The 24698-nt window shown below is 44.4% G+C and overlaps 1 long non-coding RNA gene across 1 annotated transcript in view; it reads right to left on the bottom strand.

Moving 5' to 3' along the window:
- Positions 1–1957: 1957 nt before the first annotated feature.
- LOC142785142 (uncharacterized) overlaps positions 1958–24698 on the bottom strand; it is a 99388-nt gene continuing 76647 nt past the window's right edge. The window contains exon 2 of the long non-coding RNA XR_012888861.1: positions 1958–3294. This is a non-coding gene — a long non-coding RNA (uncharacterized LOC142785142). The remainder of the gene's footprint in view (positions 3295–24698) is intronic.

Raw genomic sequence — 24698 nt, forward strand, 5'->3', positions numbered from 1 at the left:
ACTTTATTCTTCACGCCATAATCCTGCGTCATGGGGCTCCTCGTGTACTGCTTAGTGATCGCGGCAAAGGGGTCTTGTCACAAATGCTAAATGAAGTACTGCGCGCTTCTGGAACTACTCACAAGACAGCTTCAAGCTACCACCCTCAGACAAATGGTATCACAGAAAGATTTCACCGAACCCTTGCAGACATGATAGCCGTTTACGTCCAACCCGACCACAAAAACTGGGATACTCTTTTACCATTCCTGACATTCGCTTACAACACCGCCGTTCAGCGAACAACTTGCTAATCACCGTTTTACCTCGTGTCCGGACACACCCCGACTACCTTTCTCGACGTCTCCTTCTTCAGCAGCCATGGGAATTCATGTCAGCCTTCTAGCGAAGAATACATTTCCCGCCTGGCCCAGTCTCGCCATTTGGCTCGCATCAATACTGAAGCGAAACAGCATGAGGGGAAGATCATCTATGAGGAATCCCACTGCGTTGTGTCTTTCCAACCTGGTGACGAGGTGCTGCTTTTGACACCTATTCGCACTCCTGGTCTCTGTGACAAATTCCAACAACGCTTCATTGGGTCATACATTGTTTTAGAACAGATTTCGCCGGTTAATTATTGTGTGACACCACTCGTCGCCCCAACAGACCGCCGCTACCGCAGCACAGAGATTGTCCACGCTTGTTGCACGAAACCGTTCACGTGACGTTCCCCGTCACTTTGACTTACGGCGGCCAGGGTGTCCGCTTCCAAGTGGGGGGAATTAGTGTGGGCATTTGTTACTTACATCGTCCTCATTCCTGCATGATCACAATCCCCATCATCCGCTTGTCCCTTTGTCCTCATTTCCACTCTGGGTCATCAGCATCGTCATTGTCTGTGTACTGGCTCTGCCCGTTCGTTTTGCGAGGTCTTTCCTCAATTAAACGCTGTCGCAACCAAGACTACCAAGACTTCATATTATATATATATATATATATATATATATATATATAAATATATATATATATATATATACATATACATATAAATATATATATATATATATATATATATATATATATATATATATATATATATACCGCATTGTTGTCATACTATTCAAGCATCCGTTAAAGCGGCACACTGTTTTTTGTTTTCGTCAAATGACAGACCCAGCACCCGAGAAGATAGGAAATGTACCGGTAAGCGTGAGTGCACCGTGAAGAAGTAGTTACAATATGCTTTTAGAAGCTAGTTTCAGTTCCTACTGTACTCTGAGGTCCTGATATGGTATGTGCAGCACCACCAGGTGGTACTTTGTGCACTTGCAAGTTTTCGTGACGTATCCTCGTGCGCGCATCGCTTCTTCGATCGTCTGCTTCGTCTGCTGCGCACCGTACGTGTAGCAACTGTTGCGGCACGGGGAAGCAACATTGAGATGGCATCACTTTCAAGGTGCAGTTTTTTCGTCGACAATCAGAAATTGGTTAGCCTCTGCATGTGTCGCTTGCAGTACGCTTCCGGGGTGAAGTGCATAGAACAGAGTATTCTTGGCTTGGCTTGCATCCAGTCTCCGCCTGGGCCGCGGCGCACGAAATCGACCCACGTTTGTCTAAGCGCCGGATTGGGCGGATATCGGTAAAACTTGCACCTATTGTCCTCCGCTTCACCGATGCAAGACTTCATAGGGCAAAATATTGGCAATATGACGACAAATTTAAATCAAACGATTCCTTTGCCATATAATAGCCGTATATCTTGAAATATCGTGCACGTATACCGTTGCCGGCTTTGATATCCCACTTGAGAGGTGCCCTGGATGAAAGTGACCACACGACCGTCAATCGGATGGCGCGAGCAAGCGATCTAGAAGGCGACGAGCTTGCTGAAATGTGTGTGTGTATGTTTTAGTGCTTGACGTCATCACACCTAGCCAGACTGCGGTGTGAAGTCCGTTGTGCCAATGTCGGTAGATGCGCCACGACAAAATTGCCTTTATTATCAAAATCAAAAATTTTACCAGAATTTGCTGAGCGCCAGACTTGGTCAGTGTTGTCACTCTATACAGGAGATTTATATGCGACCGTAAACTCGCCTTCAAAAAAAGGTGTGAATATCCCTTTAAATGGAACTGAGAAAAGCTTAGTTTGTTTGTAATGACAATTCAGCTGAGGCAATGCAAAGATTTTTTTATCCATGCGCTGCGCTCACGTCATAATACCTCGATGGTATATCGCAGTTAACATGTTCATAGCTCACTATCGCTTGTATTTACGCGTAAACTTTGGGTTTGGCTCTATAATGGTTTGTGACACAGTGTTCGCTCATTTTCATGGTACATTTTATTTTTCACTGAAATATATGGAAAAATTTAGTCTAAATTGAAGCACGTGAAATTTGTCGTATTACTATGGGGCGAAATAAACAAGGTTAATGCCCTTCTGTTAGCAGTGATCTCTCCATGGCAACCTTTCCTACCACCGCATGCGGTAACACCACCTCATGAGCGGAGGCACGCCGCGTTTCAGGTATACTGGTATGTTCGGACACCATGCCGCCACGTTTTATATAAGGAGCTCTAGATGCGTGTACCGCTAACCACACCTTGGACGAGTATTGTAACTCGAGACCGGAGCGTAGAGACGGTGTGCGAAAGTCACACAGCCGGGGGGCACCGTGGACCCAAGTTGGCCGACCCGCTCGCAGACAAGAGGCCATGGATGATAGACAGAACGAGTGATATAGGGTTTTTGAGTACAAGAGGCGGCATGCCCTTGGCCGATAACGCAGACATATGCTGTGTAGGGGCTATGACTGCAGGGTTACAACAAGGGTGTAACGTTGGCGTATATGTTGAAACCGGCACTTTGTTGCTGCATTGCTCCAACACCTTCCTCACCTCCGCAGTGCGCACGCCACTCTAATAAGCACTCGCTACAACGAGTGGCTGGTGGTGAGGGAGTGGTATCATACATTATTGATTCTGAACTGTCCTCGACACGAGACTTCTTTAAAGGCGCATATTTCTTTTTACAAAGCAGCTGTGTAGTTTTTGTGCTTTTTGCGTGAAGTAATAGAAACGCGCCCTACCCGAAACTTCCACTCTTGATAAACATAGACTGAAGGTATTCGCATAAACGAATGAATATTGTTCAAAGCGAGTACGGCACTTTCTTTCGTGTGAGTCAAAATAAAGAGGGGTGAGCCTTTGTTCCGTCCCAGCCTCCGTCGATGACGATGGCGGCCCCACAGATAGCAGCTCGTAGTTTTCGGACCCAGGTAGCATCTTCGGCTTCCCACATGGCCCAAAGCTGTTGGACAAAAAATATTTGAAGTCACGCCTATTCACCATATTATTATGATCATGCATACCACATGCAAAGTGATCAAAGGGCAGCCAGAGCTGTATTGCTGTTGCTCTATTTGCATCAGGTAACGCTACATTTCGCAACTTTAGATTTGACCGAAGTAACATTTAAAGCCGCACAATGTAGTCTCATTTTACATGCGATTTCGTCGTGACCGCAGGTGCTGTTGGAGCTAAATGCCACACAAAATTTGATCTACTGAGCACACGTAAACATGGCACACAACCTATTGCAAAGAACATAAAAATGCTCTTGGCAAACTTCAGTATCGCATGAATGAAGGACAATGCGGCGGCAAGTAGCGGCAGACGCTTCCCTTGACAGCATGTCAAGGCACACACCGATGCAGTGATATTGCGCGGCACTTCCATTGACATGCCTGCTCTGCGTCTTCTTCTTTTTATGTCCACCGTTCTCTTTTCCAACGCTCCGCATGCGCAGAGGACGATCCCGCGGCCAAAGTATGAGCATAATAATAGTACCGTTTAAACTATTATATCAAGAAAACTATAGGTACTGTTATGTGAGAGAAAATTGCAAATGAGTAATAATATGATAACTGTAAACCGTTTCAGTGTCCTTTTAAAGGAGCACTAGCAAAAATTTTTGAAGGCGACATAACTTCTGCAACAGATTTATGTAGACACAGATAACCTTCAACATATCAATGAATAATATAGACTAGCAAGTATATAAAATAATTTTCAAGCGCATGTTTCGGCATTAAAGGCCTTTGGTTTCCGGAGCAACGAGCTGCCACGTGAGTCAAGAGTGGGCGTTGGTAACTTGTCTTCCGCGGTCCTTTTCAACGGAAAAAGGGGGCAGGCTTTTAGGGGCGAAGCTCCTTATAGCGGCACCCGTTCGTACCTTGTAGCCGTTGTAGTATGTAACAAGTATAACATTTTGACCTCCAAGGTGGCGCCGGTGAGAGATTTCTTCTGTGCATTGTTGAACAATAAAAAATAGTGCTCAATGTACATACCAATGGCTGCTAATGGGGAATGAAAGACAGATCATTCGGCTTTTAGTTAACGCGCATGCTGCGATCCCCATTAGCAGCCATTGGCATGTACATTGAACACTATCTGACAAGAAAGGGTTTCTACGTTATACTCGCTGGGTGTAACCTCCTTCGTTTTAGAAAGGTATAGCAAGCGTAGGGCAACAGTGCCATGAATACAGTGAACTAGTATATACCATTAACTTGAGGTGGTTAAAGGTGGGAGAGAGAGAGAGAGAAAACCTTATCTGCGCATAACGCGGAGCATTCCAATTGGTCGGGCTCCAATTCCAGGGCTCCGCTGGCCCTAGCCATCATCTCAACCCTTTGGACCAGCCAGCGCTGATCAACAATGGCCGAGCTGGACAGCAGCGCCTCCCATTGTTCCTCTGTGTTGTTCATGTTGTGGTGTTCTTCAATGTGATGCGTACACTCCCACGTGATGTGAAACAGAGTTCGTGTGGCCCCACACCACGGACATATATCTTTGTATGCTGTAGTACACGTTAGAGAACACCACAGTAAGTATATGGGCTTTTAGCGTTTTTACAAGTGGTGTTATTTGAAGCGGAAACAAGTCTGCAATGCGTGCAAAGATGTATTTTTTTTACTATTGCACTTTCTTGCTGTAGCATAGAAAAGGAAAGTTCTCAGGTTTCTAAGCAGCTCGAATTCAACGACGACATGAACACAAAATCGGTGTTCACGCCCTTCACGGAGGGGAGATCATCATTGAATACTCAGGCCACGTTGGAACGCCACGTGCGACAAATCAGAAATTACTGTTTATGCAAAAGGCGAATATGTTAGTTTTATGTGTGTTTCGTCGGCATTGGCGCACGTTTCTTCCCTTCCAGATCATTACAATACAAACTTCGACTATGAAGCCGGAGCTTGCATACTTGAAAAGCCTTTACGAGATGTAGACGTCTGGGGTGGCCCACTATTTTGAGCCCTTTCTCTGCTTCCCACGCTCTACCACAGCAAAGGCTTTCTCCTGCCAGCCCATCGCACATGCTTCGTGGTTTGTTTTCCACTGACGCGCAAATCGTCGAACCAGCTCTTTCTGCGCCAAACGCAGTTGAACCATTTCCACAGCTCAGGGGCTGCGTGCACGCGTAAGCCATTGTGAACGTACCAGCTGGTCGTACATATACCTTTCAAGCAGCCGATTTGTAAAAAACAAAAAAGGTACGTTAGTCGTGAAGAGATATTACCATAATTATGAACAACTTCTTTATAACATAGACCGTGCAACACATTAACTCTTTATCCCCTATTCAGTATTTGGCATCGCTCCCATTACACGCGTGATGATTCGTACAGGGGTACTTTCAGTACGTTAATGGGAGTGCTTGCAGAAAATCTTTTGATGGTAACCATCTACAACTTGAAATAGATAAAGAAATTACAAAGAAAAAGAAAGTTTCAAATCAAAAGAAACGGCGGTAAGAAAAAGAAAGAAAACTTAGCATTGCCAAGCACAGTATAGTATAGAAAGTGGGAGAAGGTATAGGCTAAAGAGGGTGCGGGTGAATAAACAGAAAAAAAACGGAGGGGAAGGTTTCGGGATTGACAGTTTTCACAATTTTAGTACAACTATAGTCCTTTATTACCACAATATCTTTACCGTCTGGTGAAGAGCAGATAGTGAGCTTTGCATTTGCGTCATACGTGTAGAAATTGAGGCGTGAAAGACAGTTGTGTTGCCATACTTCTTATAGTTGTGCGGCTTGTCTGCCTCGGCAGATCAGCGGCTAGGGTGCTCGGATGCTCACCCAAAGGTCGTAGGTTCGACTACGGCCACAGCAGTTGCATTTAAATAGATGCAAAATGGTAGAAGCCTGCCTACTGTGCGATATCACTACAAGCTAAAGAACACCAGGCAGACGAAATTTCCTGAGCCCTCCACGACAGCGTCTCTCATAATCATATCGTGAATTCGGGACGAAAAACCCGACGTATTATTAACGTAGGTCAACTCTTATGAGCCCTTTTGAAGTCTCCAAGTTCTGCTCCGTAGGTAAGTGCCGGTGAGCAAGGTGCAGAGTATAAATCAGTTGATATATACGCTCCAGCAAAGTTTAAGAATTCATCTCAAGGCCTTCAATTTTCCGTTGTTGCATTCAGAATTATACTGACGATGTCAAGGCAGCCTGAAGTTTTGTGTCAGCAACATAAAATGCGCAAGCTAACTACCTCGAGTGACTATGCAGCAATGCACTGGTTATATTTAAGGCAAGAATCGCAGCAATCATAAGCGTGTTAAAAGGCATAGCAGCAGTACACGTCAGCGAAACAACCGCAAAGATGACTGCCGTATTGCCTACTGCGTTTCTTTCCAGAAATACTTTCATTTTTCTACTGGTTATCCTTCTTTCCTTTAGCTCCTTCTTGTTTCATTAAGCTTGCAAAAAGTAACAGACAAAACAATGCCATGACATCTTGCAGCTTCACGCCTATAGCAGCCAACCCTACTAAGTGGAGACGCAACTTCTGACTGTGGTACAGCCCATGTTCCTAGCAAAGTACGTGACTAGCCCACCGGTAAGCGCCAAGAAGCAGGCGCTCCACGTGTTCCAGTTGCTTTTGCCGCTGCCCAATTCTATGCGTGTGCCACCGAAGTTTTCCCCCACCCTTCGCAGCAAATGGACATTGTGTGCGGTGTTGTACACAAACTGCACATTTCATAAAGCTCGTGCTTTCTATCCTTGAATCTTACTCTCGAATTTAGAAGTGCTCTGTAACTTGAAGCCACGTCTAGACTTGATTGGCTGACGTCACCGCAACGCCTTACACCAGTGCGTCCAAAGAAATACCACCTTCGGTAGGTTCACATGAGGTGGTACTTGAGTTAGATTTTACGAAAAGGTAAAGCTTCTGCATTTACTTACGATGCGTTGGTATACGTGAGCATTCTCCAGAAAATACACAGAATGGTCGTGCACGCTGAATCGAGCAAAATTATCTCCGTAATGTGAGGTCTTCTAAGTGAAAGGTAGTAGATAATTTCACAATTTGTGAAATTGGATTATTGCAACATGTCAAATATTGTTTGACAAAAACGTTTGGAAAGGAAGAAGTAGACCTGCGTGGAAAACACAGGAGACAGAATGACTATTCAACGCTCTGTGGTATCAAAAAGTGAAAACAGGGGAATAGGTATGGATGCGATTCCTAACTTTTATTTAAAATATAATAAAACACACGAATAGCGCAGAAATATATGCATTTCTAGATTAAAAACCACGTTAGCCGCAGCGTGTCCAATGACTCGAACTCATCATTTAACAAGTGTGGCTCATTTTTTGAGCACGTAGGACAATAAGCTCTTGAAATTCGACATATATATATATATATATATATATATATATATATATATATATATATATATATATATATATATGTGTGTGTGTGTGTGTGTGTGTGTGTGTGTGTGTGTGTGTGTGTGTGTGTGTGTGCGCGCGCGACAGAAGGTCACAGCGAAAAAGCAAACAATATTTATTCTGAGTTTTTGGCCGGGGACCAGCCTTCATGAAAAATGACATACGTACAATGAGTTCGAGGTTAAATTCAGATTCCCGTGATGCATACGCATGTACACCTATCAGCGTGATTCGTTAGAACGGGACGAGGGGAGGGCCCACAAGTACAACAGCGAAACAGTCAAGGCGGTGAGGGAGACGTATGCGTTGATATTTGTTGAAATTTAACAAGAGGCGGGGCCAGTACAAGCAAACAAACAATCAATACGTTACAAGTAACGGAAAGGGCGAAGTAGACATGGCTACATGTGCACTTGGAGAGGGAAAAATAGAGAAAGAGAAAGAAAAAAAGCGCAACGACAAAAATTAACAGGTGCGAATGGTTAAGCTGCTAAAAGGGATATATCCTTTCGCTTCGGGATGAAAGGAGAAGTGGTCATGGACACTGCGTGTACTCAGGTTGCACTCAGTCAAAACTAAATAAATATAATTCTATGCAACAATGCCAATCTACGATTCACACAAGCTAAGCGAAAGTTATTTAGAGCCTGTGAGCAAAGAATAGATTGTTGCAGTTTTTTAACTTTAGGATAGCTCAGCCCGTGTAAACACATGCGCTAGTGAAAAAAGAAATGGCAGATCCCACGTACAGTGGGAATCGATGATACGCGAAGCACGAATGAGGAAGGTAGATATGTCACTCTAAAATCAGCAATATGTTACGAGGTGGAGGTAAATAAGGCCGTACATGACTTTCTTGTGATAATTATCAAGTTTGGATGTGTCGTTTACTATACAGTTACCTGTTCACGTCACGTGACACTAAATTTAGTATATGTGAAGCTAGCGAAACGGCCGCAAACACGCATCAGCATGCTATGTTGTCATGTTCTTACATGACACGCGTGTCAGCGTTATCATGTTTGCGCCAGTCGTATACTTTCATCATCCATTGAGGTCGCGTAACGCCAAGTTTGCTATATGTGGACTTATCAAAATGGTCGCGAGCACATCATGAAGGCCCCAATATACTCTCATGTAGCATTGGCGCGCGCGAACTCTGGACACAGCGACGCTACGTTAGCAAAACGCAAGCACTCTATAGTTTGAGCCCAGGCGCGACCAGCGTGACCACTGTGCGTCAGCGTGGCCTGAAGGCAACCAATGCGAACCACCCATACAGCCCTGCGTTTCCCTCTTTTCGTGATGGAGGGACGCCGGACGCGCTGAAACATGCATGCGTCAAAGCAACGCAGCACAGCGCTCGCCTGCAAGTATATGGCAAGAGCGGCGCCTGGCGTGGCAACGCCGGCGTGACGCGATGAAATTAAGGCCGGCGAGCACGCTCACCGCGTCACGTCGAAATGTATTGGCGCCTTGACTGTGGTATGTCGTCATGTTCTCACATGACACGCATCTCAAGATTATCATGTTCGCGCCATTCACATACCTTCGTCATCCATTGACGTCACGTAATACAAAATTTGGCATATGTGAAGCTAGCAAAACGGCCGCGAGCACATCATGAGTGTGGCATGTACTAATGTTGCTACATGACACGCATGTCATGACTATCATGTTTGGATCTGTCATTTACCAATGTCATCCGTGTTCGCGTCGCGCAATACCAAGTTTGGTACATGTGAAGCTAGCGAAACGGCCGCGACTGCATCATGAGAGTAGCATGTAGTCACGCTGTTACATGACACGCATCTCATGTTAATTACGTTTGCACCAGTATCATACCTTTGTCATCCATTCACGTTCCGTACTACCAAATTCTGTAAAGTGAAGCTAGCGAGACGGCTGCCAGCGGATCATGAACGTGGCATGTAGTCATGTTGTTACATGACCCGCACTTCATGATTATCATGTTCGAACCACTCACGTACCTTCGTCATCCATTCACTTATTGTAATGCCAAATTTGGTGTATGTGACACTAGCCAAACAGCCGCGAGCGCATAATGAGCGCGGCATGTGGTCATGTTGTTACATGCCATGCATGTCATACTTTTCATGTTGGGGTCAGTCGCTTGTGCTCGGCATGCTATCATGTCATACCATACAGGTTTTTTTTACCATGCCATGTGAACAAAACCACCGCAAGAGCTACGGGGCCATAAATTCTAAATTATGACATTCATAACATACATGTCACGATTGTCATGGTATGACCAGTCAAATATGTTCTTCATACAGTCATGGTATGTCATACCAAGTTTGGTATAGATACCATTGTCGAAACGGCCAGGAGAGCTAAAAGTCTTTGGCGGCTAGATAGATAGATAGATAGATAGATAGATAGATAGATAGATAGATAGATAGATAGATAGATAGATAGATAGATAGATAGATAGATAGATAGATAGATAGATAGATAGATAGATAGATAGATAGATAGATAGATAGATAGATAGATAGATAGATAGATAGATAGATAGATAGATAGATTCAAAGTCACCGAAGTTCGCTAAGAAACGCTTCGCATTAAAAAAACGGTACAATTATATATAATATGCACATAAACTTTCGGTTCGCGCATCGGAAGTTACCTTGAAAATGCTCAGCATGTGTACTAAAAGGCTTTTTTCTCCTTCCTTTCAGAGTGTATGTGCGCACTGTTGGAGCAGGTTTGAACAAGTCCACATTTGCGGAGCGTAGGATACACTTTTTTGCTTCTTGAAGCTTGACTAGCTTTACAAATAACTCAATATCAAGCTTCCACTTTCTATGAAAGCACTGTATTAATGCGATGGCGAAAGGCACACTATAGTGAACGAAAAACACGCAAACAGATCCGAGCCTACAAAACAATGACGGACTGGTTAAACTGTTGTGCGAACACAAACATTGACACCAACATACGCGAAGGTTTCTCTTCGACGGGAAGTCTGTAAATATGCCCGCTAGCTTTTCAGCACTTTGTACAGCTTATCACTGCATCAAAGAAACAATATCAAAAAAGCTAACACGCGTCAGTGCTGCATATTCGGGCGTGCGCAAACATAGATTAACGTGATAAAGGAGCCTTTACGAGTGTTCTTTTAACAAAAACTTTTTTTACCAATATCATCGTATCATGATGCAATGTCACGGTGAATGACATCAATGCATTAGAAAACTTTGTAACATTGTCTTTCGACCTAACTTCACAATGCTCATGTGCTAATTAGCGTGGAATTCGGTTATATAAAGTGCTAACAATCATCACCTGATTTATTAGTTAAACTTGAAAGCCGCTCTTGCCACTAGAAAGTTCCTGCATTCGGTCAGTGTAAAGAAAGCAGAAAAGCTGTAAGCAAAAATACAACAAACACAAAGGTTGGAATTCAACCGGCACAAATATTCACAGTGGCAAAAGGCAGCGTTACTGCCCCAAAAAGTCCGTGCCAGTTTAGAGGTATAAATATGAGAAAAATTCCTTATCATTTCATCAGGACATTTAGTACTCGCAAGGTCTGGTGCCAACAGAGCTTTGGCTTAAGGTTCTTTTTCATGTTACATCTCCTAACATGATCGCATTGTGATGTCAGGCTACATTACCAAATAAATAATATACACGAATTATATAATAAATGTACCCATGTACATATGACTTCGTCTATCTCGATGAAGACAAACATATAGTGTATGCAAAGAAGAGCACAGACGCTGTGAAAGAGTCTACATATCTTTGTGACAGTGTCTTCGGTCGTTTGTTGCGTGCGCTACAGTGTCGTGGTCACTAGCTGCAGGCTCGTCAAACGTTTAGTGATTGTACGTAAAACACTGCATCTTCCTAAATATTTCAATCAAAGAACATGCCAAGTACCGAAGTCGCAACAGAAACGCAAGTACGTTTGGCCAATAACCAAAAAGAAAGAACGTATCAGTGAAACAATTGAAAAGCCTGTGGGCATTACCAATATAATTTGTGTTTAGAGAAATCTATTCTCACAAACAGCGAACATTATTTACAATGCATCAGAACATCGCGACGGAACACAACATCGACCGACACAGCAAAAATTGTTACAAAAAGATATGTTTACATATGTACACGGATCGCAAGATACACAGATACATAGGAATTGTTACAACAAGATATGTTTACATATGTACAATAAATGGTAAACAAAGAACACCCAAAAGAAATGAAAAGATCTATATGTTAGGTGTTTACACAGTATTTACAAGGTATTTGTGCGAGTAATAAACAAAGATTAACCTACCAAAACCAAGCAGGCCTGATAACAAGCTTTACACGTCTCTCACAGACGAACACAAAAGGACATGACCAGTGTCGAAGGAATTTCTCCTCACAAAGAAAGCAGAGTTCCTCCGACCAGACATGGTATTTATTTGTACAGTCTGTGGTGAGTAAGGGCGTTTACTCAATTGGCCCAGGTCATTGGACGCACTCAAAACAACCTAATAACATGAAGACGTTCTTTGTATCGGACTAGGACAAGAACACACACAAAAAAATCTCACAAAGAACATCAGGATGATACGAGGTTAAAGAAAGTCTACTGGCAAGTTCCTTTTGCGCGAGGAGAAAGTCTACGTTGTTACGGTCAGTTCGCTCCCGCGGCACCAAGTCTAGAAACACCCCACTCACGCGCACCGTCGTTGCGGTGACCGTAGCACCGGGCAACGTGGCGTTGAGTCCGTCGCGGCAGCGTCCACGGTGGGAACACTTCTTCTCGTGTAGCTCGTTGGCTCGAGATTACGTCGATCTGCCGCACCCTGACATATTGCTGGCGTCCAGGTCACGCTCGACGGAAGCGAGTGCCCAGGATACGGGGTCGAAAGCCCCGACAACCATCGAAGAAGGCTGCGTACGTTCGCTCCGAGACTAGAACAGCGGGTGGCCGTGAAGAACGTTGCTTCGGACCAACCCGGGGGTGAGGTGGGACGATGCCCAGTCCAGGACGCACCCGAGGACTTCAACGACGAGACGAGGCCCGGACACCGAGGGTCAGAACGAGCAGTCGGGCCGTGGCCCGAACTTGTCCTTGCGCTCGGCTTTCTGGGGTTAGCCAAGCTGTCCCCGTGGCTCGGGAGCTTTTCACGAGGTACACGCACGAGCACGCGCATAGGCGATCTTCATCGTTTCACCGCTATCACCATCATGGTAATTTCCGCGCACCTGAAGTGCTAAATTGGCCCCGCACACCGATCACAATAAATCGGGCCCTACGGCTCGCTCGTCGCACTCGTCACACAGTCGCTCCAAAATCGGGAAGAGATCGCGACGGCGACGACCTGCTGCAACAGCCCCACATCGATTGCGCCAAAGACATAGGCACCAGGAACAGTTTCTGTGTTTAGAAAAAAAATTGCCCGCAGCTTCCCTCGGGGGAACACTGAGGAGGATGCGGAGCGTAACTCACGCTAGCCGAGGGAACTCGACCGGCAATCAACGACTGCTTGCACGTAGCACACACGACGTAGTCGGCATAGTCGGTGCCCTTTCCAAACGTATCGCAAAGAACCGACAACGCTTTGGAGTTGTTCTGAATGTTGCCGATCCGAGTTAAGTTGTTATCGAACCAAAGACGATCACACACCTTGCAGGTGTGGCCGAAGCTTCGGTCGAGGAAGTCGCGCTTGAAGCTAGCGTTGGGCGTGGCATACTGCTTGGCGCGCCACGCCGCTACCTCGGCGCGCTTGCGCTCGCGGGCAGCATCGGGATCGGCCTCTCGTCACCGACGCTTGCACTCGGCTTCCCGTTTTCGAAAGTCCCGGTCCTCTTGTCGACGCTTACGTTTCAAAGCGGCCGAATCCGGTGCTGCTGCTCGACGCTGACGTCTCTCAGCGGCTTCACGTTCTCTAAGTTGAGCATCTTCCGCTCGACGCCGACGTTTACGTTCGGCGTCGCGAGCTCTTCTCCGCGCTGCCTTGTCTTCGGACGACGACTTGGTTGCGGTTCCGCCAACACTTTGGCCGGCGCTGGTCGAAGGGACGTCGATCATTGCGACCTCGGGCGTCGACGCGCCGTACAAACCAACCGACGAGCGGCAACTGAGCGAGCGAGCACCGACCTTGAGTATATATACAGCGCGACGGCGCATGCACTGTCAGCTGTCGAATATTCGAGAAGGGGGAGAAGCGCAACGGCGCATGCGCGCGCGTCAGCTGCCGATGTTCTCGAAGCGCGACGGCGCATGCGCGCGCGTCAGCTGCCGGCACGCGGTGTGTAGAGGAGGAAGGGTGCACAGATGGTGGAGGAGTGAAGCGCGCGCGGTGTGTAGAGGAGGAAGGGATGCACAGATGGTGGAAGAAGGAGGAGGAAGCTTGCGGACGGCGCCGCACTACAAGCCTCGAGTATTAGATGCTCCGCATCTAAAATGTTTGTTGATTTCGAGTACTCGATACTCAACCATGGGAGAGCAGTCAGCCGTCCCTAAAGAATAACAAGACTACAGCCTTCTCCGCCCTCAACGGTACCCTAAAATGGCACCAAAGTAACGATGTACCTCGCCGATCTCTAACAAAAACTGTAGGTGCACTGGCTGAAAGGCGCTGCTTGCCTTTTTCGCAGCAACCTCATTTCGGACGCTTAGAAAGCAGTTGAAAAGGACTCACGCACTTCTCAAAGAAAATATTCATGCATGCGGAAACTTACTTCGAGTTATTACAATTCAACTAAATCGCATTCCCTTTATATATACGCGCAAAGTTTGGAAAATATTATTCTGTCATTGCACTAGTGTTGCCAAGATGGAAGGCTTGTTCCTTTGTTCTGGCTATTACCCAATAGGGTGATAGGCCAAGAAGCCGGTGGTTAATGCAAATCTTCCTCACTTCTATTCTCTTTAAGGGGGGAAGTTCCTTAATTAAGGCGTGGGCCGTGCGTCTGCTGTATGCAGTAGCCACCTCTCGTTTTATTTCTTGGAATGTCCGCTGGAAGGTGGTGCTATATATGATGAATATATGATAAAAAGATCCGAGGTGGTGGTACTTGGAGTGTTCACTAGATGGACGGACGGATGGATGCACAGATATACAGAGAGATAGACATGTGGACAGACGGGAGGACAGATGGACAGACCGACGACAGACAGACAGACAGACAGACAGACAGACAGACAGACAGACAGACAGACAGACAGACAGACAGACAGACAGAGAGACGGATGGACGGACAGACATACAGACAGGCAGAAAAACAGCCAGATGCACGGACGGAACGACGCATGGATGGATGATCGGAAGGACACAAATACAGACGGACGGACGTATGGACGCACGCAGCCAGCGAGTGGTTCACGGTTCCCCTATAAAACCCTTCGAAGCTTCGCCCCGCTCATCCTTCACTCTGTGGATATGCTGTGATTTTCTTTCTCTTTCTTTCTGTTTTGTATAATCAGTCGTTATTAATTTACTAATTCTGTCTGACTATCAATTTTTTTTACTTCTTGCTCTTTCAACATTGTTTTTTCTTTCTTTTCTGCTCAGTGTATTTTTCTTTTAGTTTCTGGATTTCCATTTCTTTCTAGCTCCTTTTTCCTGCGCATCTTTCTCACTGTTTCTTTCTGATTCTGCCTGGCTCTGTCTTTTTTATATATTTTGTACGTGTATCTTTGTACATCATTCTCTCTGTGGCTATTTCTTTGTTTGCCTCTCTGCCTGTCATTATTTCCTTTCTTTGTCTACGTTTCTATTTTTCTAGGTGTATCTTTTTTTGTGTCTTTCACCAGCTACTTACTGCGTGCCATGCTGGACGAATCAGGGCACGTTGTCTGGCGGTGATTTAGACGATGAGTACTAGAACTAAGTGAAAGAAGAAAATAAAGAGAGCGCGTACTGGTTCATAGAGTTAGTTTCTGTGCTATCTGCACGAACGGACGGTCGGCCTAAGAAAGCTCGGCTGTTAAAATATTCATAAAGAGCTTATCGAACGGAAAATGCAATAAAAAGCTGCTTGAATTAGCCCAAGAATATATTTACAAGGTAACATAAATAACGCATAAAATCACCTTCAAATGGTTTTTTTTATTCGCACTGCCTTTGTGAAGGTGTATGTGCCCCACAAGTTGTTCTACTTCGTGCCGAATAACATTATGGAGAGAAAGAGAGACTATGTAATCCTAATAAAATTGCAAACACAGTATAGTCACTCTTGACTCTTTCCAACTTTTGCTCAATGCAGTTTTTGCTCTGAAAGCTGAGATGTACATCTAGTTTTTTAGGCTTCATGCAAGAAAGGAGGCTGCTCATTGCTGGACCTTCACGGAGAATAGAATGGTCATTCAATAGATACGGTGATTCGAAATTTTGCCACCTTCAGTGGCCTAGATAATACCGTAGACCACCCTATCGATCCAGTATCGTACTTACTACTGCGCAATTCAGCTGGCTTCCTAGAAGACAAATGCCTCTGTTATAGATATACTTATCCCCCTCAATGAACAACAAGCGGCTGTTACTGATGTCCTGCCATGAACGTAAAGAGCTCCCGTTCGCAGAATGCGGCTGTTGGCGCTCACCGCGGAAAATAATTGTGGTGACGTGCGAGACAGCCACCAGTTTCCATTATACAGACTATTGTGCCACGCGAATGTTTTCATCTGTGGGTAATGAGCCACAAGAGAGAAAAATGAGAGTGGTGGAGTGCACGCTCGTCTTCTAAATAGATTCGCCAGCTAATGTTGCATATTTTTTCTTTTGCCGATCAGCACAAATAACCCTCCAGTCCGCTATGACCCTGTAGGGATTATGGAGAAGCATTCCACTAAAGCATATCTCCACAAATAGGCGTTTTAGGTGAGCTAGCCTTCATCCGAACCACCGTAGCCTATACGTAACTAAAATGAAAACAAGTACATGACAAACATCAACCACTAACTCCCAAACGTACACAAGTGGGGAAATGCGTTCGCATTGTTTTTTAGAGCGCCATTTGATTGCGCTTGTTTTTCTCTCAATACGCCTAGCTGAGCTCCTATTCGCTTGTAAATTTAAGGTTCGTGCTGGCATTACTAGCCCTCAAATAAACCTTATCCTCGAAATGCAAAGCACGCGGTGCAATGACACAATTGAACTTCTGGTGCTGAAAGTGATATCACGAAACGCACAAAAAATATTGCCCTTTTGCACTATAGTGGTGCGAAGGTCAAAATAAAGATGAATCTGGGTTACTTCCTTGTTTTTTTTTCTATTTTCTCCTTTTTTTTTACTTGCCTTTGTTTTTGTTTCGTCTATGTGCCTTTTCTACCTGACGCTTCCTATTTCTTTCTTTCTCGATCTTTTTATCGTTATTTTTGTCTCTTTTCATTCCCTCTTTCTTTCTCTCATTCTTTCTCTCTCTTGTTTCGTTTTCTTTTATTTCTCTCTGTCTTTTTGAGTCCAGCTCTCTATTTTTTCCGTATTCTATTTTTTGTGTTTCTTTTTTTTCATCCGAGGTGTCATCAATGTTATGACTCTATTCCCGTTATTTTGCGTTCTCATTGTTTCTATTCATTTATCTCTCTCTACCTCTCTTTATTTTTCATTCTTCTTCTCATTCTACATCTTTCTTTTTCTTTGTGTATGACGTGCTTACCGTGCTGGATTTCACCGGGTGGAATACTCGTTTAACGCTCGCATCTGCTGTATTCAGTAGCGCGGTTTGCCGAATTCTTGTGGCATATGCATACAAGGCTTGGCAGCCACCCTAAATGTTTCTACTGATAAACACAGCTTAGTGATGCCACCTCATTTGTAGAACCCTTTGTTCTCATGATCTTAGAACAAATGCCTTGAAAAATTGCCCTTGTCGCACAGTATTTGGTCGTTTTGGAGGTGGGGCATGCGCCTGTAGTGCGGCTGTCAGACCATATTGCCCTGGTAAAGAAATTCCCTCACATCTAATCCCAGCCGTGGCCCACTTTTTCGTCATTTTATGATTCCTAATGTACAGTGAAATCTCCAGTGCGATGTCATTCACGCTCATGGGCACACAGCCACTCGTGTGTTTGTATGTGTTTGTAAGAAGGGGGCTGAGGGGGTGCCGCCGCTTGAGATTGGTCCAGTTGACTTGGACGTATAGCTAAATACAATCATCCGCGCATTCATTCTTTCAGTCGGCTATGCTTCAAATTTACGCGGAAGAAGCAGAACAGCTCCGGGCTGTCCACCAACACCGCGAAGCGCTGTGGAGCTCGGCATCTCAGTCCCCACGTGGGAGCTGCCCGCAACACAGTGATCTGTGTTTTGGAGGACCAAATAAAAGTTTATCCAATCCAATCCAACCAAATCGTTGGGCATATTCAAGCACAATTTTCAATAACATCTCATTTTACAATGTCTTTGGGTTCAAAGACAGTAACCTACTACAATAGACATACACGGTACTGGGCCGCTTTTTTAAGGCCACGTAGTGGTTCATAGCAAATTCAAAAAAGGCTTCATGCACTAAAATACACACCAAAAATACATTATCGCTGTCGCGTTTAACTCCTAAAAATGGACCTTTATAGGGTCTCATACTTTTTTCATAGCTACATATGATTGTAGCTGTTGTACTAGGTACTTAGGCGCTCATGGGTACTTCTGGGATGAAATAATGCCTTGTTTTTTCTGAACACTTGTCTATTTTCAATGCTTTCTTGAAGCATCACTTGAATTTTGGTATCATTTGGCCTTAAATAACCCTAGAGACCTCGTGCATTATACAGGGTGCCCCAGCTATCTTTAGCCAGAGTTTAAAAATATGCCGACACAAGCTATTTCGACGCGACCAAATGCATGTTGCTGACCGTTGCCAGGAGTTAGTCAGACTTTAGTCAGTCAGTATTTTTGTGTTCTATAATATTGTTTATTATATCAGTTTTTATACCTAACTTTTGAAAGAACGAAGATGGATAAAAATCACAGCATATCCACGGAGTGAACGATGAACCGTGAATCATCCGCTGGCCGCGTCTGTCTCTCGTCTGTCTGTCTATCTGTTAGACGCACAGACGCATGGACAAACGCACGGACAGATACGCGGACAGACGGAAGGATGGACAGATGGACGCAAGGACGGATGCACGAGAGAACGGACAGACGCGTGGACGGACGCGTGCACGGATGCACGCATGGGTGGACGGACGGATCAGTGAATGAACACAGAGACGGACGGACGGACGAAAGGGTGAACGAAGGGATGGACGCACAGATGGATGCACAAGAGGACGGACGGACGGAAGTGTGAACGACGAATGCATGGACGGACACAAGGACGGACGCATGGACGGATGAATAGACGCACAGGTGGATGCACTGAGGGACGCATGCGCGGACGGACAGGCGCATGGACGGATGCACGAATGGATGGACGCACGGATGGACGGAAGCGCGGACAAACTGATGGATGCTTCGCCCCACTCATCATTCGCTCCAAAGGTTCACTGTGATTTTTATTATTCATCCTACTACAAGTAATGTCCTCTCTTCCCATTGCTCGCTGCGTCGTCCTCAATTTAAGCTGAACCCTCTTTGTAAGTCTCCAGGTTTCTGCTCCGTAGCTGAGTACCGGCAAGATACAGCTGTTATATACCTTTCTCTTGAGGTATAGTGGCGATCTACCTGTCCTAATTTGAGAGTGCTTGCCAAATGTGCTCCACCCCATTCTTATTCTTCTGGTAGGTGTAACCTTAAGAGACAAGAAGAGGGCAGAGTGGATTAGGGAACCAACGGAGGTTAAAAATAGCATAGTTGAAATCAAGGAGAGGAAATAAACATGGGCCGGGCATGTAGCGCGTAGACAGGATAATCGCTGGTCATGAAGGGTAACTAACTGGATTCCCAGAAAAGCAAGTGCGTTAGGGGGAGAAAGAAGGTTAGAAGGGCAGATGAGATTAAGAAGTTTGCGGGTATAAATTGGCAGCACCAAGCACAGAACCGAGTTAGCTGGCTGAACATGGGAGAAGCCTTTGTCCTGCGGTGGACATAGTCAGGTTGATGATGATGAAGTAATGTCCTTAAGTATCGTACCACTCGCATTATTAGTGTATATGCATTTCGATAGCATTATTAGCAAGATTTCGCAATGAGCGCGCATCGCCACATCGCGTGGTGGTGCCTGCTCTAAACTCCTACGCGTACTTTGCCCGGCTCAGAGAAAGGGAGCGACGCTCCCTCACAGGCCCTTATCTCGTGGCGGAGAGGAGGATCATATGTCTTCACTGGCCCCGAGTTTTACGTGGAACGATTTCACTGTAGTTACCGGGCACACAAAGGTCACTGCAATCATCACAAACTCCATTTGCGAAAAGCGCGCGCTTTTCAGACACAGCGAAGTAACAAACGAGACGCTTATTGGCGCGCATCCGTACCTGTGAGTACGTTTCGTGCGTCATTTGTGCGTGAGAAACGCGCGCCACGTCTCGATCTGCTTTTCGTTCTGCGCGTGTCCTTTCAATTTGTTGCTATCGCGTTCATTGCTTCGCGTTTGCGGCAAAGTTGTGACTGTTTTGTATTTAGCGGGCATTTTTTGTAGTGGAAAAACACTAATATTTAGCAGATATAAATTTCGAAAGTGTTTAATCGGTCGTTTTGCCAACGGATGTACAACCTTCTCATTGAAATTGTTTCTCCATCTTCGTTACTTGACAAGTTAGTTAATTAAACATATCTTAATAAACAATATTTTAGAACACAAGTATGGTTCAACTCCAGGCAATGGTCAGCAACATGCATTTGGTCGCATCGTAATTGCGTGTGGCGGCATATTTTTAAACTCTGGCTAAAGATAGCTGGGGTACCCTGTATATCTATCTGTGCCCATGTGGTAGCGGGTGTTGAAGGCGGCTTTTTCACTGTAATGGTAGCTATGCGGAGAAGTTACCTTCTCGAATGCATTATCACTGAGCAGTTTCTGTCGCTGTGCTGGTGTCGTCGTACTGTGGACTCTGTGGCTCAGAGAAAGAAGTTGGCGTCCTAACAGTGACATGGTCAGACGCGAAGCGTCTTCGTGATCTGCTCGCTCGGGGTCTCGGCGGGTCGATTGCCGGCGCATTGTTTTTCCTCTGTGCTGATTTGGTTGGTTGATTACCAGGTCGAATTCCTGTTTCCTAGTATCTGTATCGCAATATTTCACTTGAAGCTGAACCAGGTTCTTTTTCTTGTCTGGCTTAATTTGATGGCGCACTGATGTCCAGGAATTATTCTGGTCGGGAACGTTCTCCGTTGATGGCTTGTCTGTATCATGATAATCTTTTTGAGATGATTCCCCACAGTGGTGTGAGCAGTTGCCCATTGCACTGGTATCTTTGAGGGGTCAATTCATAAAATTGAATAACCCCGTAGGCCAATCAAGAGCACCTTCATGCAGTGTCCCCAAACTACCCGAGCAGAATGAACACGCGGCAGTTTGGTGATGGTGTGATAGCATGCAGACCACCAGACCAGGACTCTGTAAGAGACCTCTATCTTTGCATTAGTATCGGTGAGTGCGTTTATTCCATTTCACCTGGCTTGCACTAAAGGCATTGTACGACGTGTACATACGCAAATGAACCCCGCTGAAACTGCAAAGAAGTTGTTTGTGGCAGTCGTGGTGGCTATTTATTGATGCCTTCGAGTTCTGGACAACAACCGCGTCCAGACAGAGTCAGTTATTGTGGCTTTAGGTGGCACTTCCCTTCTGAGATAAAAGTGTGGCCTATAGTTTTAGTGCAGATCATTCAGCGTATCGTCCATTGCAATGCCTGAACTGCTGGAGATCTGCTCATACATCCGGTCATTGCAAATCAGACAGGTGATAAAGCAGAGGTAGGGAATATCACGCAAATCAAGAACGTACGGCGCAAGATGACATTCATTGTTTTTTGTTTTGGTGGGAAACATGTCCCTGGCTACTCAGAATGTCCAATTCAACAAAAAAAATGTAAGCTATTGAAGTCAATGACTAAAACATGCTCTAGGAGGGAGGTTATGGCAACTGTCAAGGAAAAAAGCGCGTGGTTATTCTGGCGTCACAGCACATGCAACGTTCACTGAGACGTCTATTGCACAAGCAGTCAAGTTATCTGTAGAAAAAGCTGTGGCTAGAATGATGGATCAACGACAGCTTTTCTGATTGTATAGCTCAAGTTTTAGGTAATCAAATGGCTAAGCTTATATCTCCAAAACAAATCAGTTCTCTGGAGTTGGATGAACTGGCAATGGTTAAGGAGGTCAATATAATAGGCGAGAATGTGCATGCCAGTAATAACTGCCAGGGCTTCTATGATTGCTCATCCGCTAATAGTCAGGAAAACGTGCTTGACGTGAATGTTTTTACGGATGTGAAAATTGATGTGCCTGTACTCAGAAACTTAGATGGTCCCCGTTAAATTATGGTAATCCTGAATCCCCGCTGGCTAAATCAAGTGTCCACCCAGTAAATTTTCGAAGAAGAGTATTTCGAGAAAAATTGCTTTTGCAAATAATATTTCACCAAAATAGCTACTCTGAGAGTGTTACTGTTGATTTGTCGTTCGATATTCGCTGCAATTACCAGTTTACTCTCTCTCAGTTCTCAGCTAAATCCCATTTAAGTTTTGTTACAAGATACTCCGCTTGATCCAGATAACAATTTTTGCGTCAAGAAGAACATTAGTTTAGGCCAACCTTTGATATGTGGTGTATTACATATTTCTCTCAGTTTTTTTTTTACACTCTGGCGCTCTAATTACCTGTGCTTGTTCTTGTTGTTCTGAGTAGTCTAACTGTAAATCACCTGTGGCACATACCCACCGACGCTATGTGCTACACGTTTGGTTGAAAGAGTTTTACGGTGTACGCAACGAGATTGTGACATTATTCATCCCATTACCAGCGAGTCGAATTCGTCACTCTCTTACCCTCCCATACTAACTTTTGTTTACCAGAAGCTAAGGGGGTATCTACAATAGCTCCCAGACGCAGCCGAACAGATGGAGACAGACAGACAGACAGACAGACAGACAGACAGACAGACAGACAGACAGACAGACAGACAGACAGACAGACAGACAGACAGACAGACAGACAGACAGACAGACAGACAGACAGACAGACAGACAGACAGACAGACAGACAGACAGACAGACAGACAGACAGACAGACAGACAGACAGACAGACAGACAGACAGACAGACAGACAGACAGACAGACAGACAGACAGACAGACAGACAGACAGACAGACAGACAGACAGATAGATAGATAGATAGATAGATAGATAGATAGATAGATAGATAGATAGATAGATAGATAGATAGATAGATAGATAGATAGATAGATAGATAGATAGATAGATAGATAGATAGATAGATAGATAGATAGATAGATAGATAGATAGATAGATAGATAGATAGATAGATAGATAGATAGATAGATAGATAGATAGATAGATAGATAGATAGATAGATAGATAGATAGATAGATAGATAGATAGATAGATAGATAGATAGATAGATAGATAGATAGATAGATAGATAGATAGATAGATAGATAGATAGATAGATAGATAGATAGATAGATAGATAGATAGATAGATAGATAGATAGATAGATAGATAGATAGATAGATAGATAGATAGATAGATAGATAGATAGATAGATAGATAGATAGATAGACAGACAGACAGACAGACAGACAGACAGACAGACAGACAGACAGACAGATAGATAGATAGATAGATAGATAGATAGATAGATAGATAGATAGATAGATAGATAGATAGATAGATAGATAGATAGATAGATCTAGGAAACAGATGTATTTATCTAGAAAAATGTGCGCAGTGCACAAAAAAGTAATTGGCATTTAAAAATTAGTCTTTGTCAATTACTGAGGCGCAGTGACCGCATTCGATGACGAAACCAAGACCGAAGTACCAATGAGAACAAGCAGACCACCAGAGTGACGTCAGTGTTCAAGACAACAACTACAGAAGTGTGTAGTTCTTCCACATTGGTTAACGTTTGTGCGCCTCGCGGTCTAAAGTTACAAGCGTGACTCACACGCAGAAACAACAAAGTCGGTTGGTGGATAATGTGGTGATGCCCATTGCTTCTCGGTACCTTAGAAATCCATGCATATTGCGCTTTTCGTGTTTTGGTATCGACTTCATCGCTGTATTTGGCTGCATGTCATTACTTTGTAGTTAATATTATAGGCTGCGTGTTCAACATTTCAACACTGCAACGATATTTCCCCATGAAGGACTTCATTTCTCTTTTTATTTACATAACATAACCTCACTAAATACAAAGATAATTATTGTAAAGAGAGATATGCAATGACGAAAGGCTGGGAGGTTAACCGGAAAGCATATAGTTTGCTACACTGCACTGGGGAAAAAGGAATGAAAGAGAGAAAAGTAACAAAAACGAAATGCCACAGAGAGAGATGCCTGCGGCTACAGCAGAAATAATCTTGAAGGCATTGAAGAGATATAGATTACCTTGAATACTAAAAATTACGAACACATTTTTCAAAATACCCGGTATGGTGCTGTGATTGTATGTTATCACAGAGTAAAATGAGCTCAAGCTGGTGAGAAAAGTACTAAACAATGCGATTGAATAACACATTTATATGGTCCGAAAAATTTGCTCATTTTAAATGATTTGGGGAATTTCATGAGAGCTTACAGACAAGAGAGAGATATGGTATGAAGAAAGTTGGGGAATTTAACCGGAAAGCAAGTATCTGGTTTGCTACTCTGCACCGGGGAAGGGGGATTGGGAGACAGAAAAGTAAGGAAAAGAGAACGAGAGAAAAGAGCGGGACGGAAGCGAAAACACACACACACACACACACACACACCCACACACACACACACACACACATACACACACACACACACTAGAATGTATAAGAAATGTTAGTAGCAGTAACTGTAATGTGAATATGAAACAAAGGAAAGTGGTCGAATCGA

Source organism: Rhipicephalus microplus, unplaced genomic scaffold (assembly GCF_043290135.1).
Source record: "Rhipicephalus microplus isolate Deutch F79 unplaced genomic scaffold, USDA_Rmic scaffold_18, whole genome shotgun sequence".
NCBI lineage: Eukaryota > Metazoa > Arthropoda > Arachnida > Ixodida > Ixodidae > Rhipicephalus > Rhipicephalus microplus.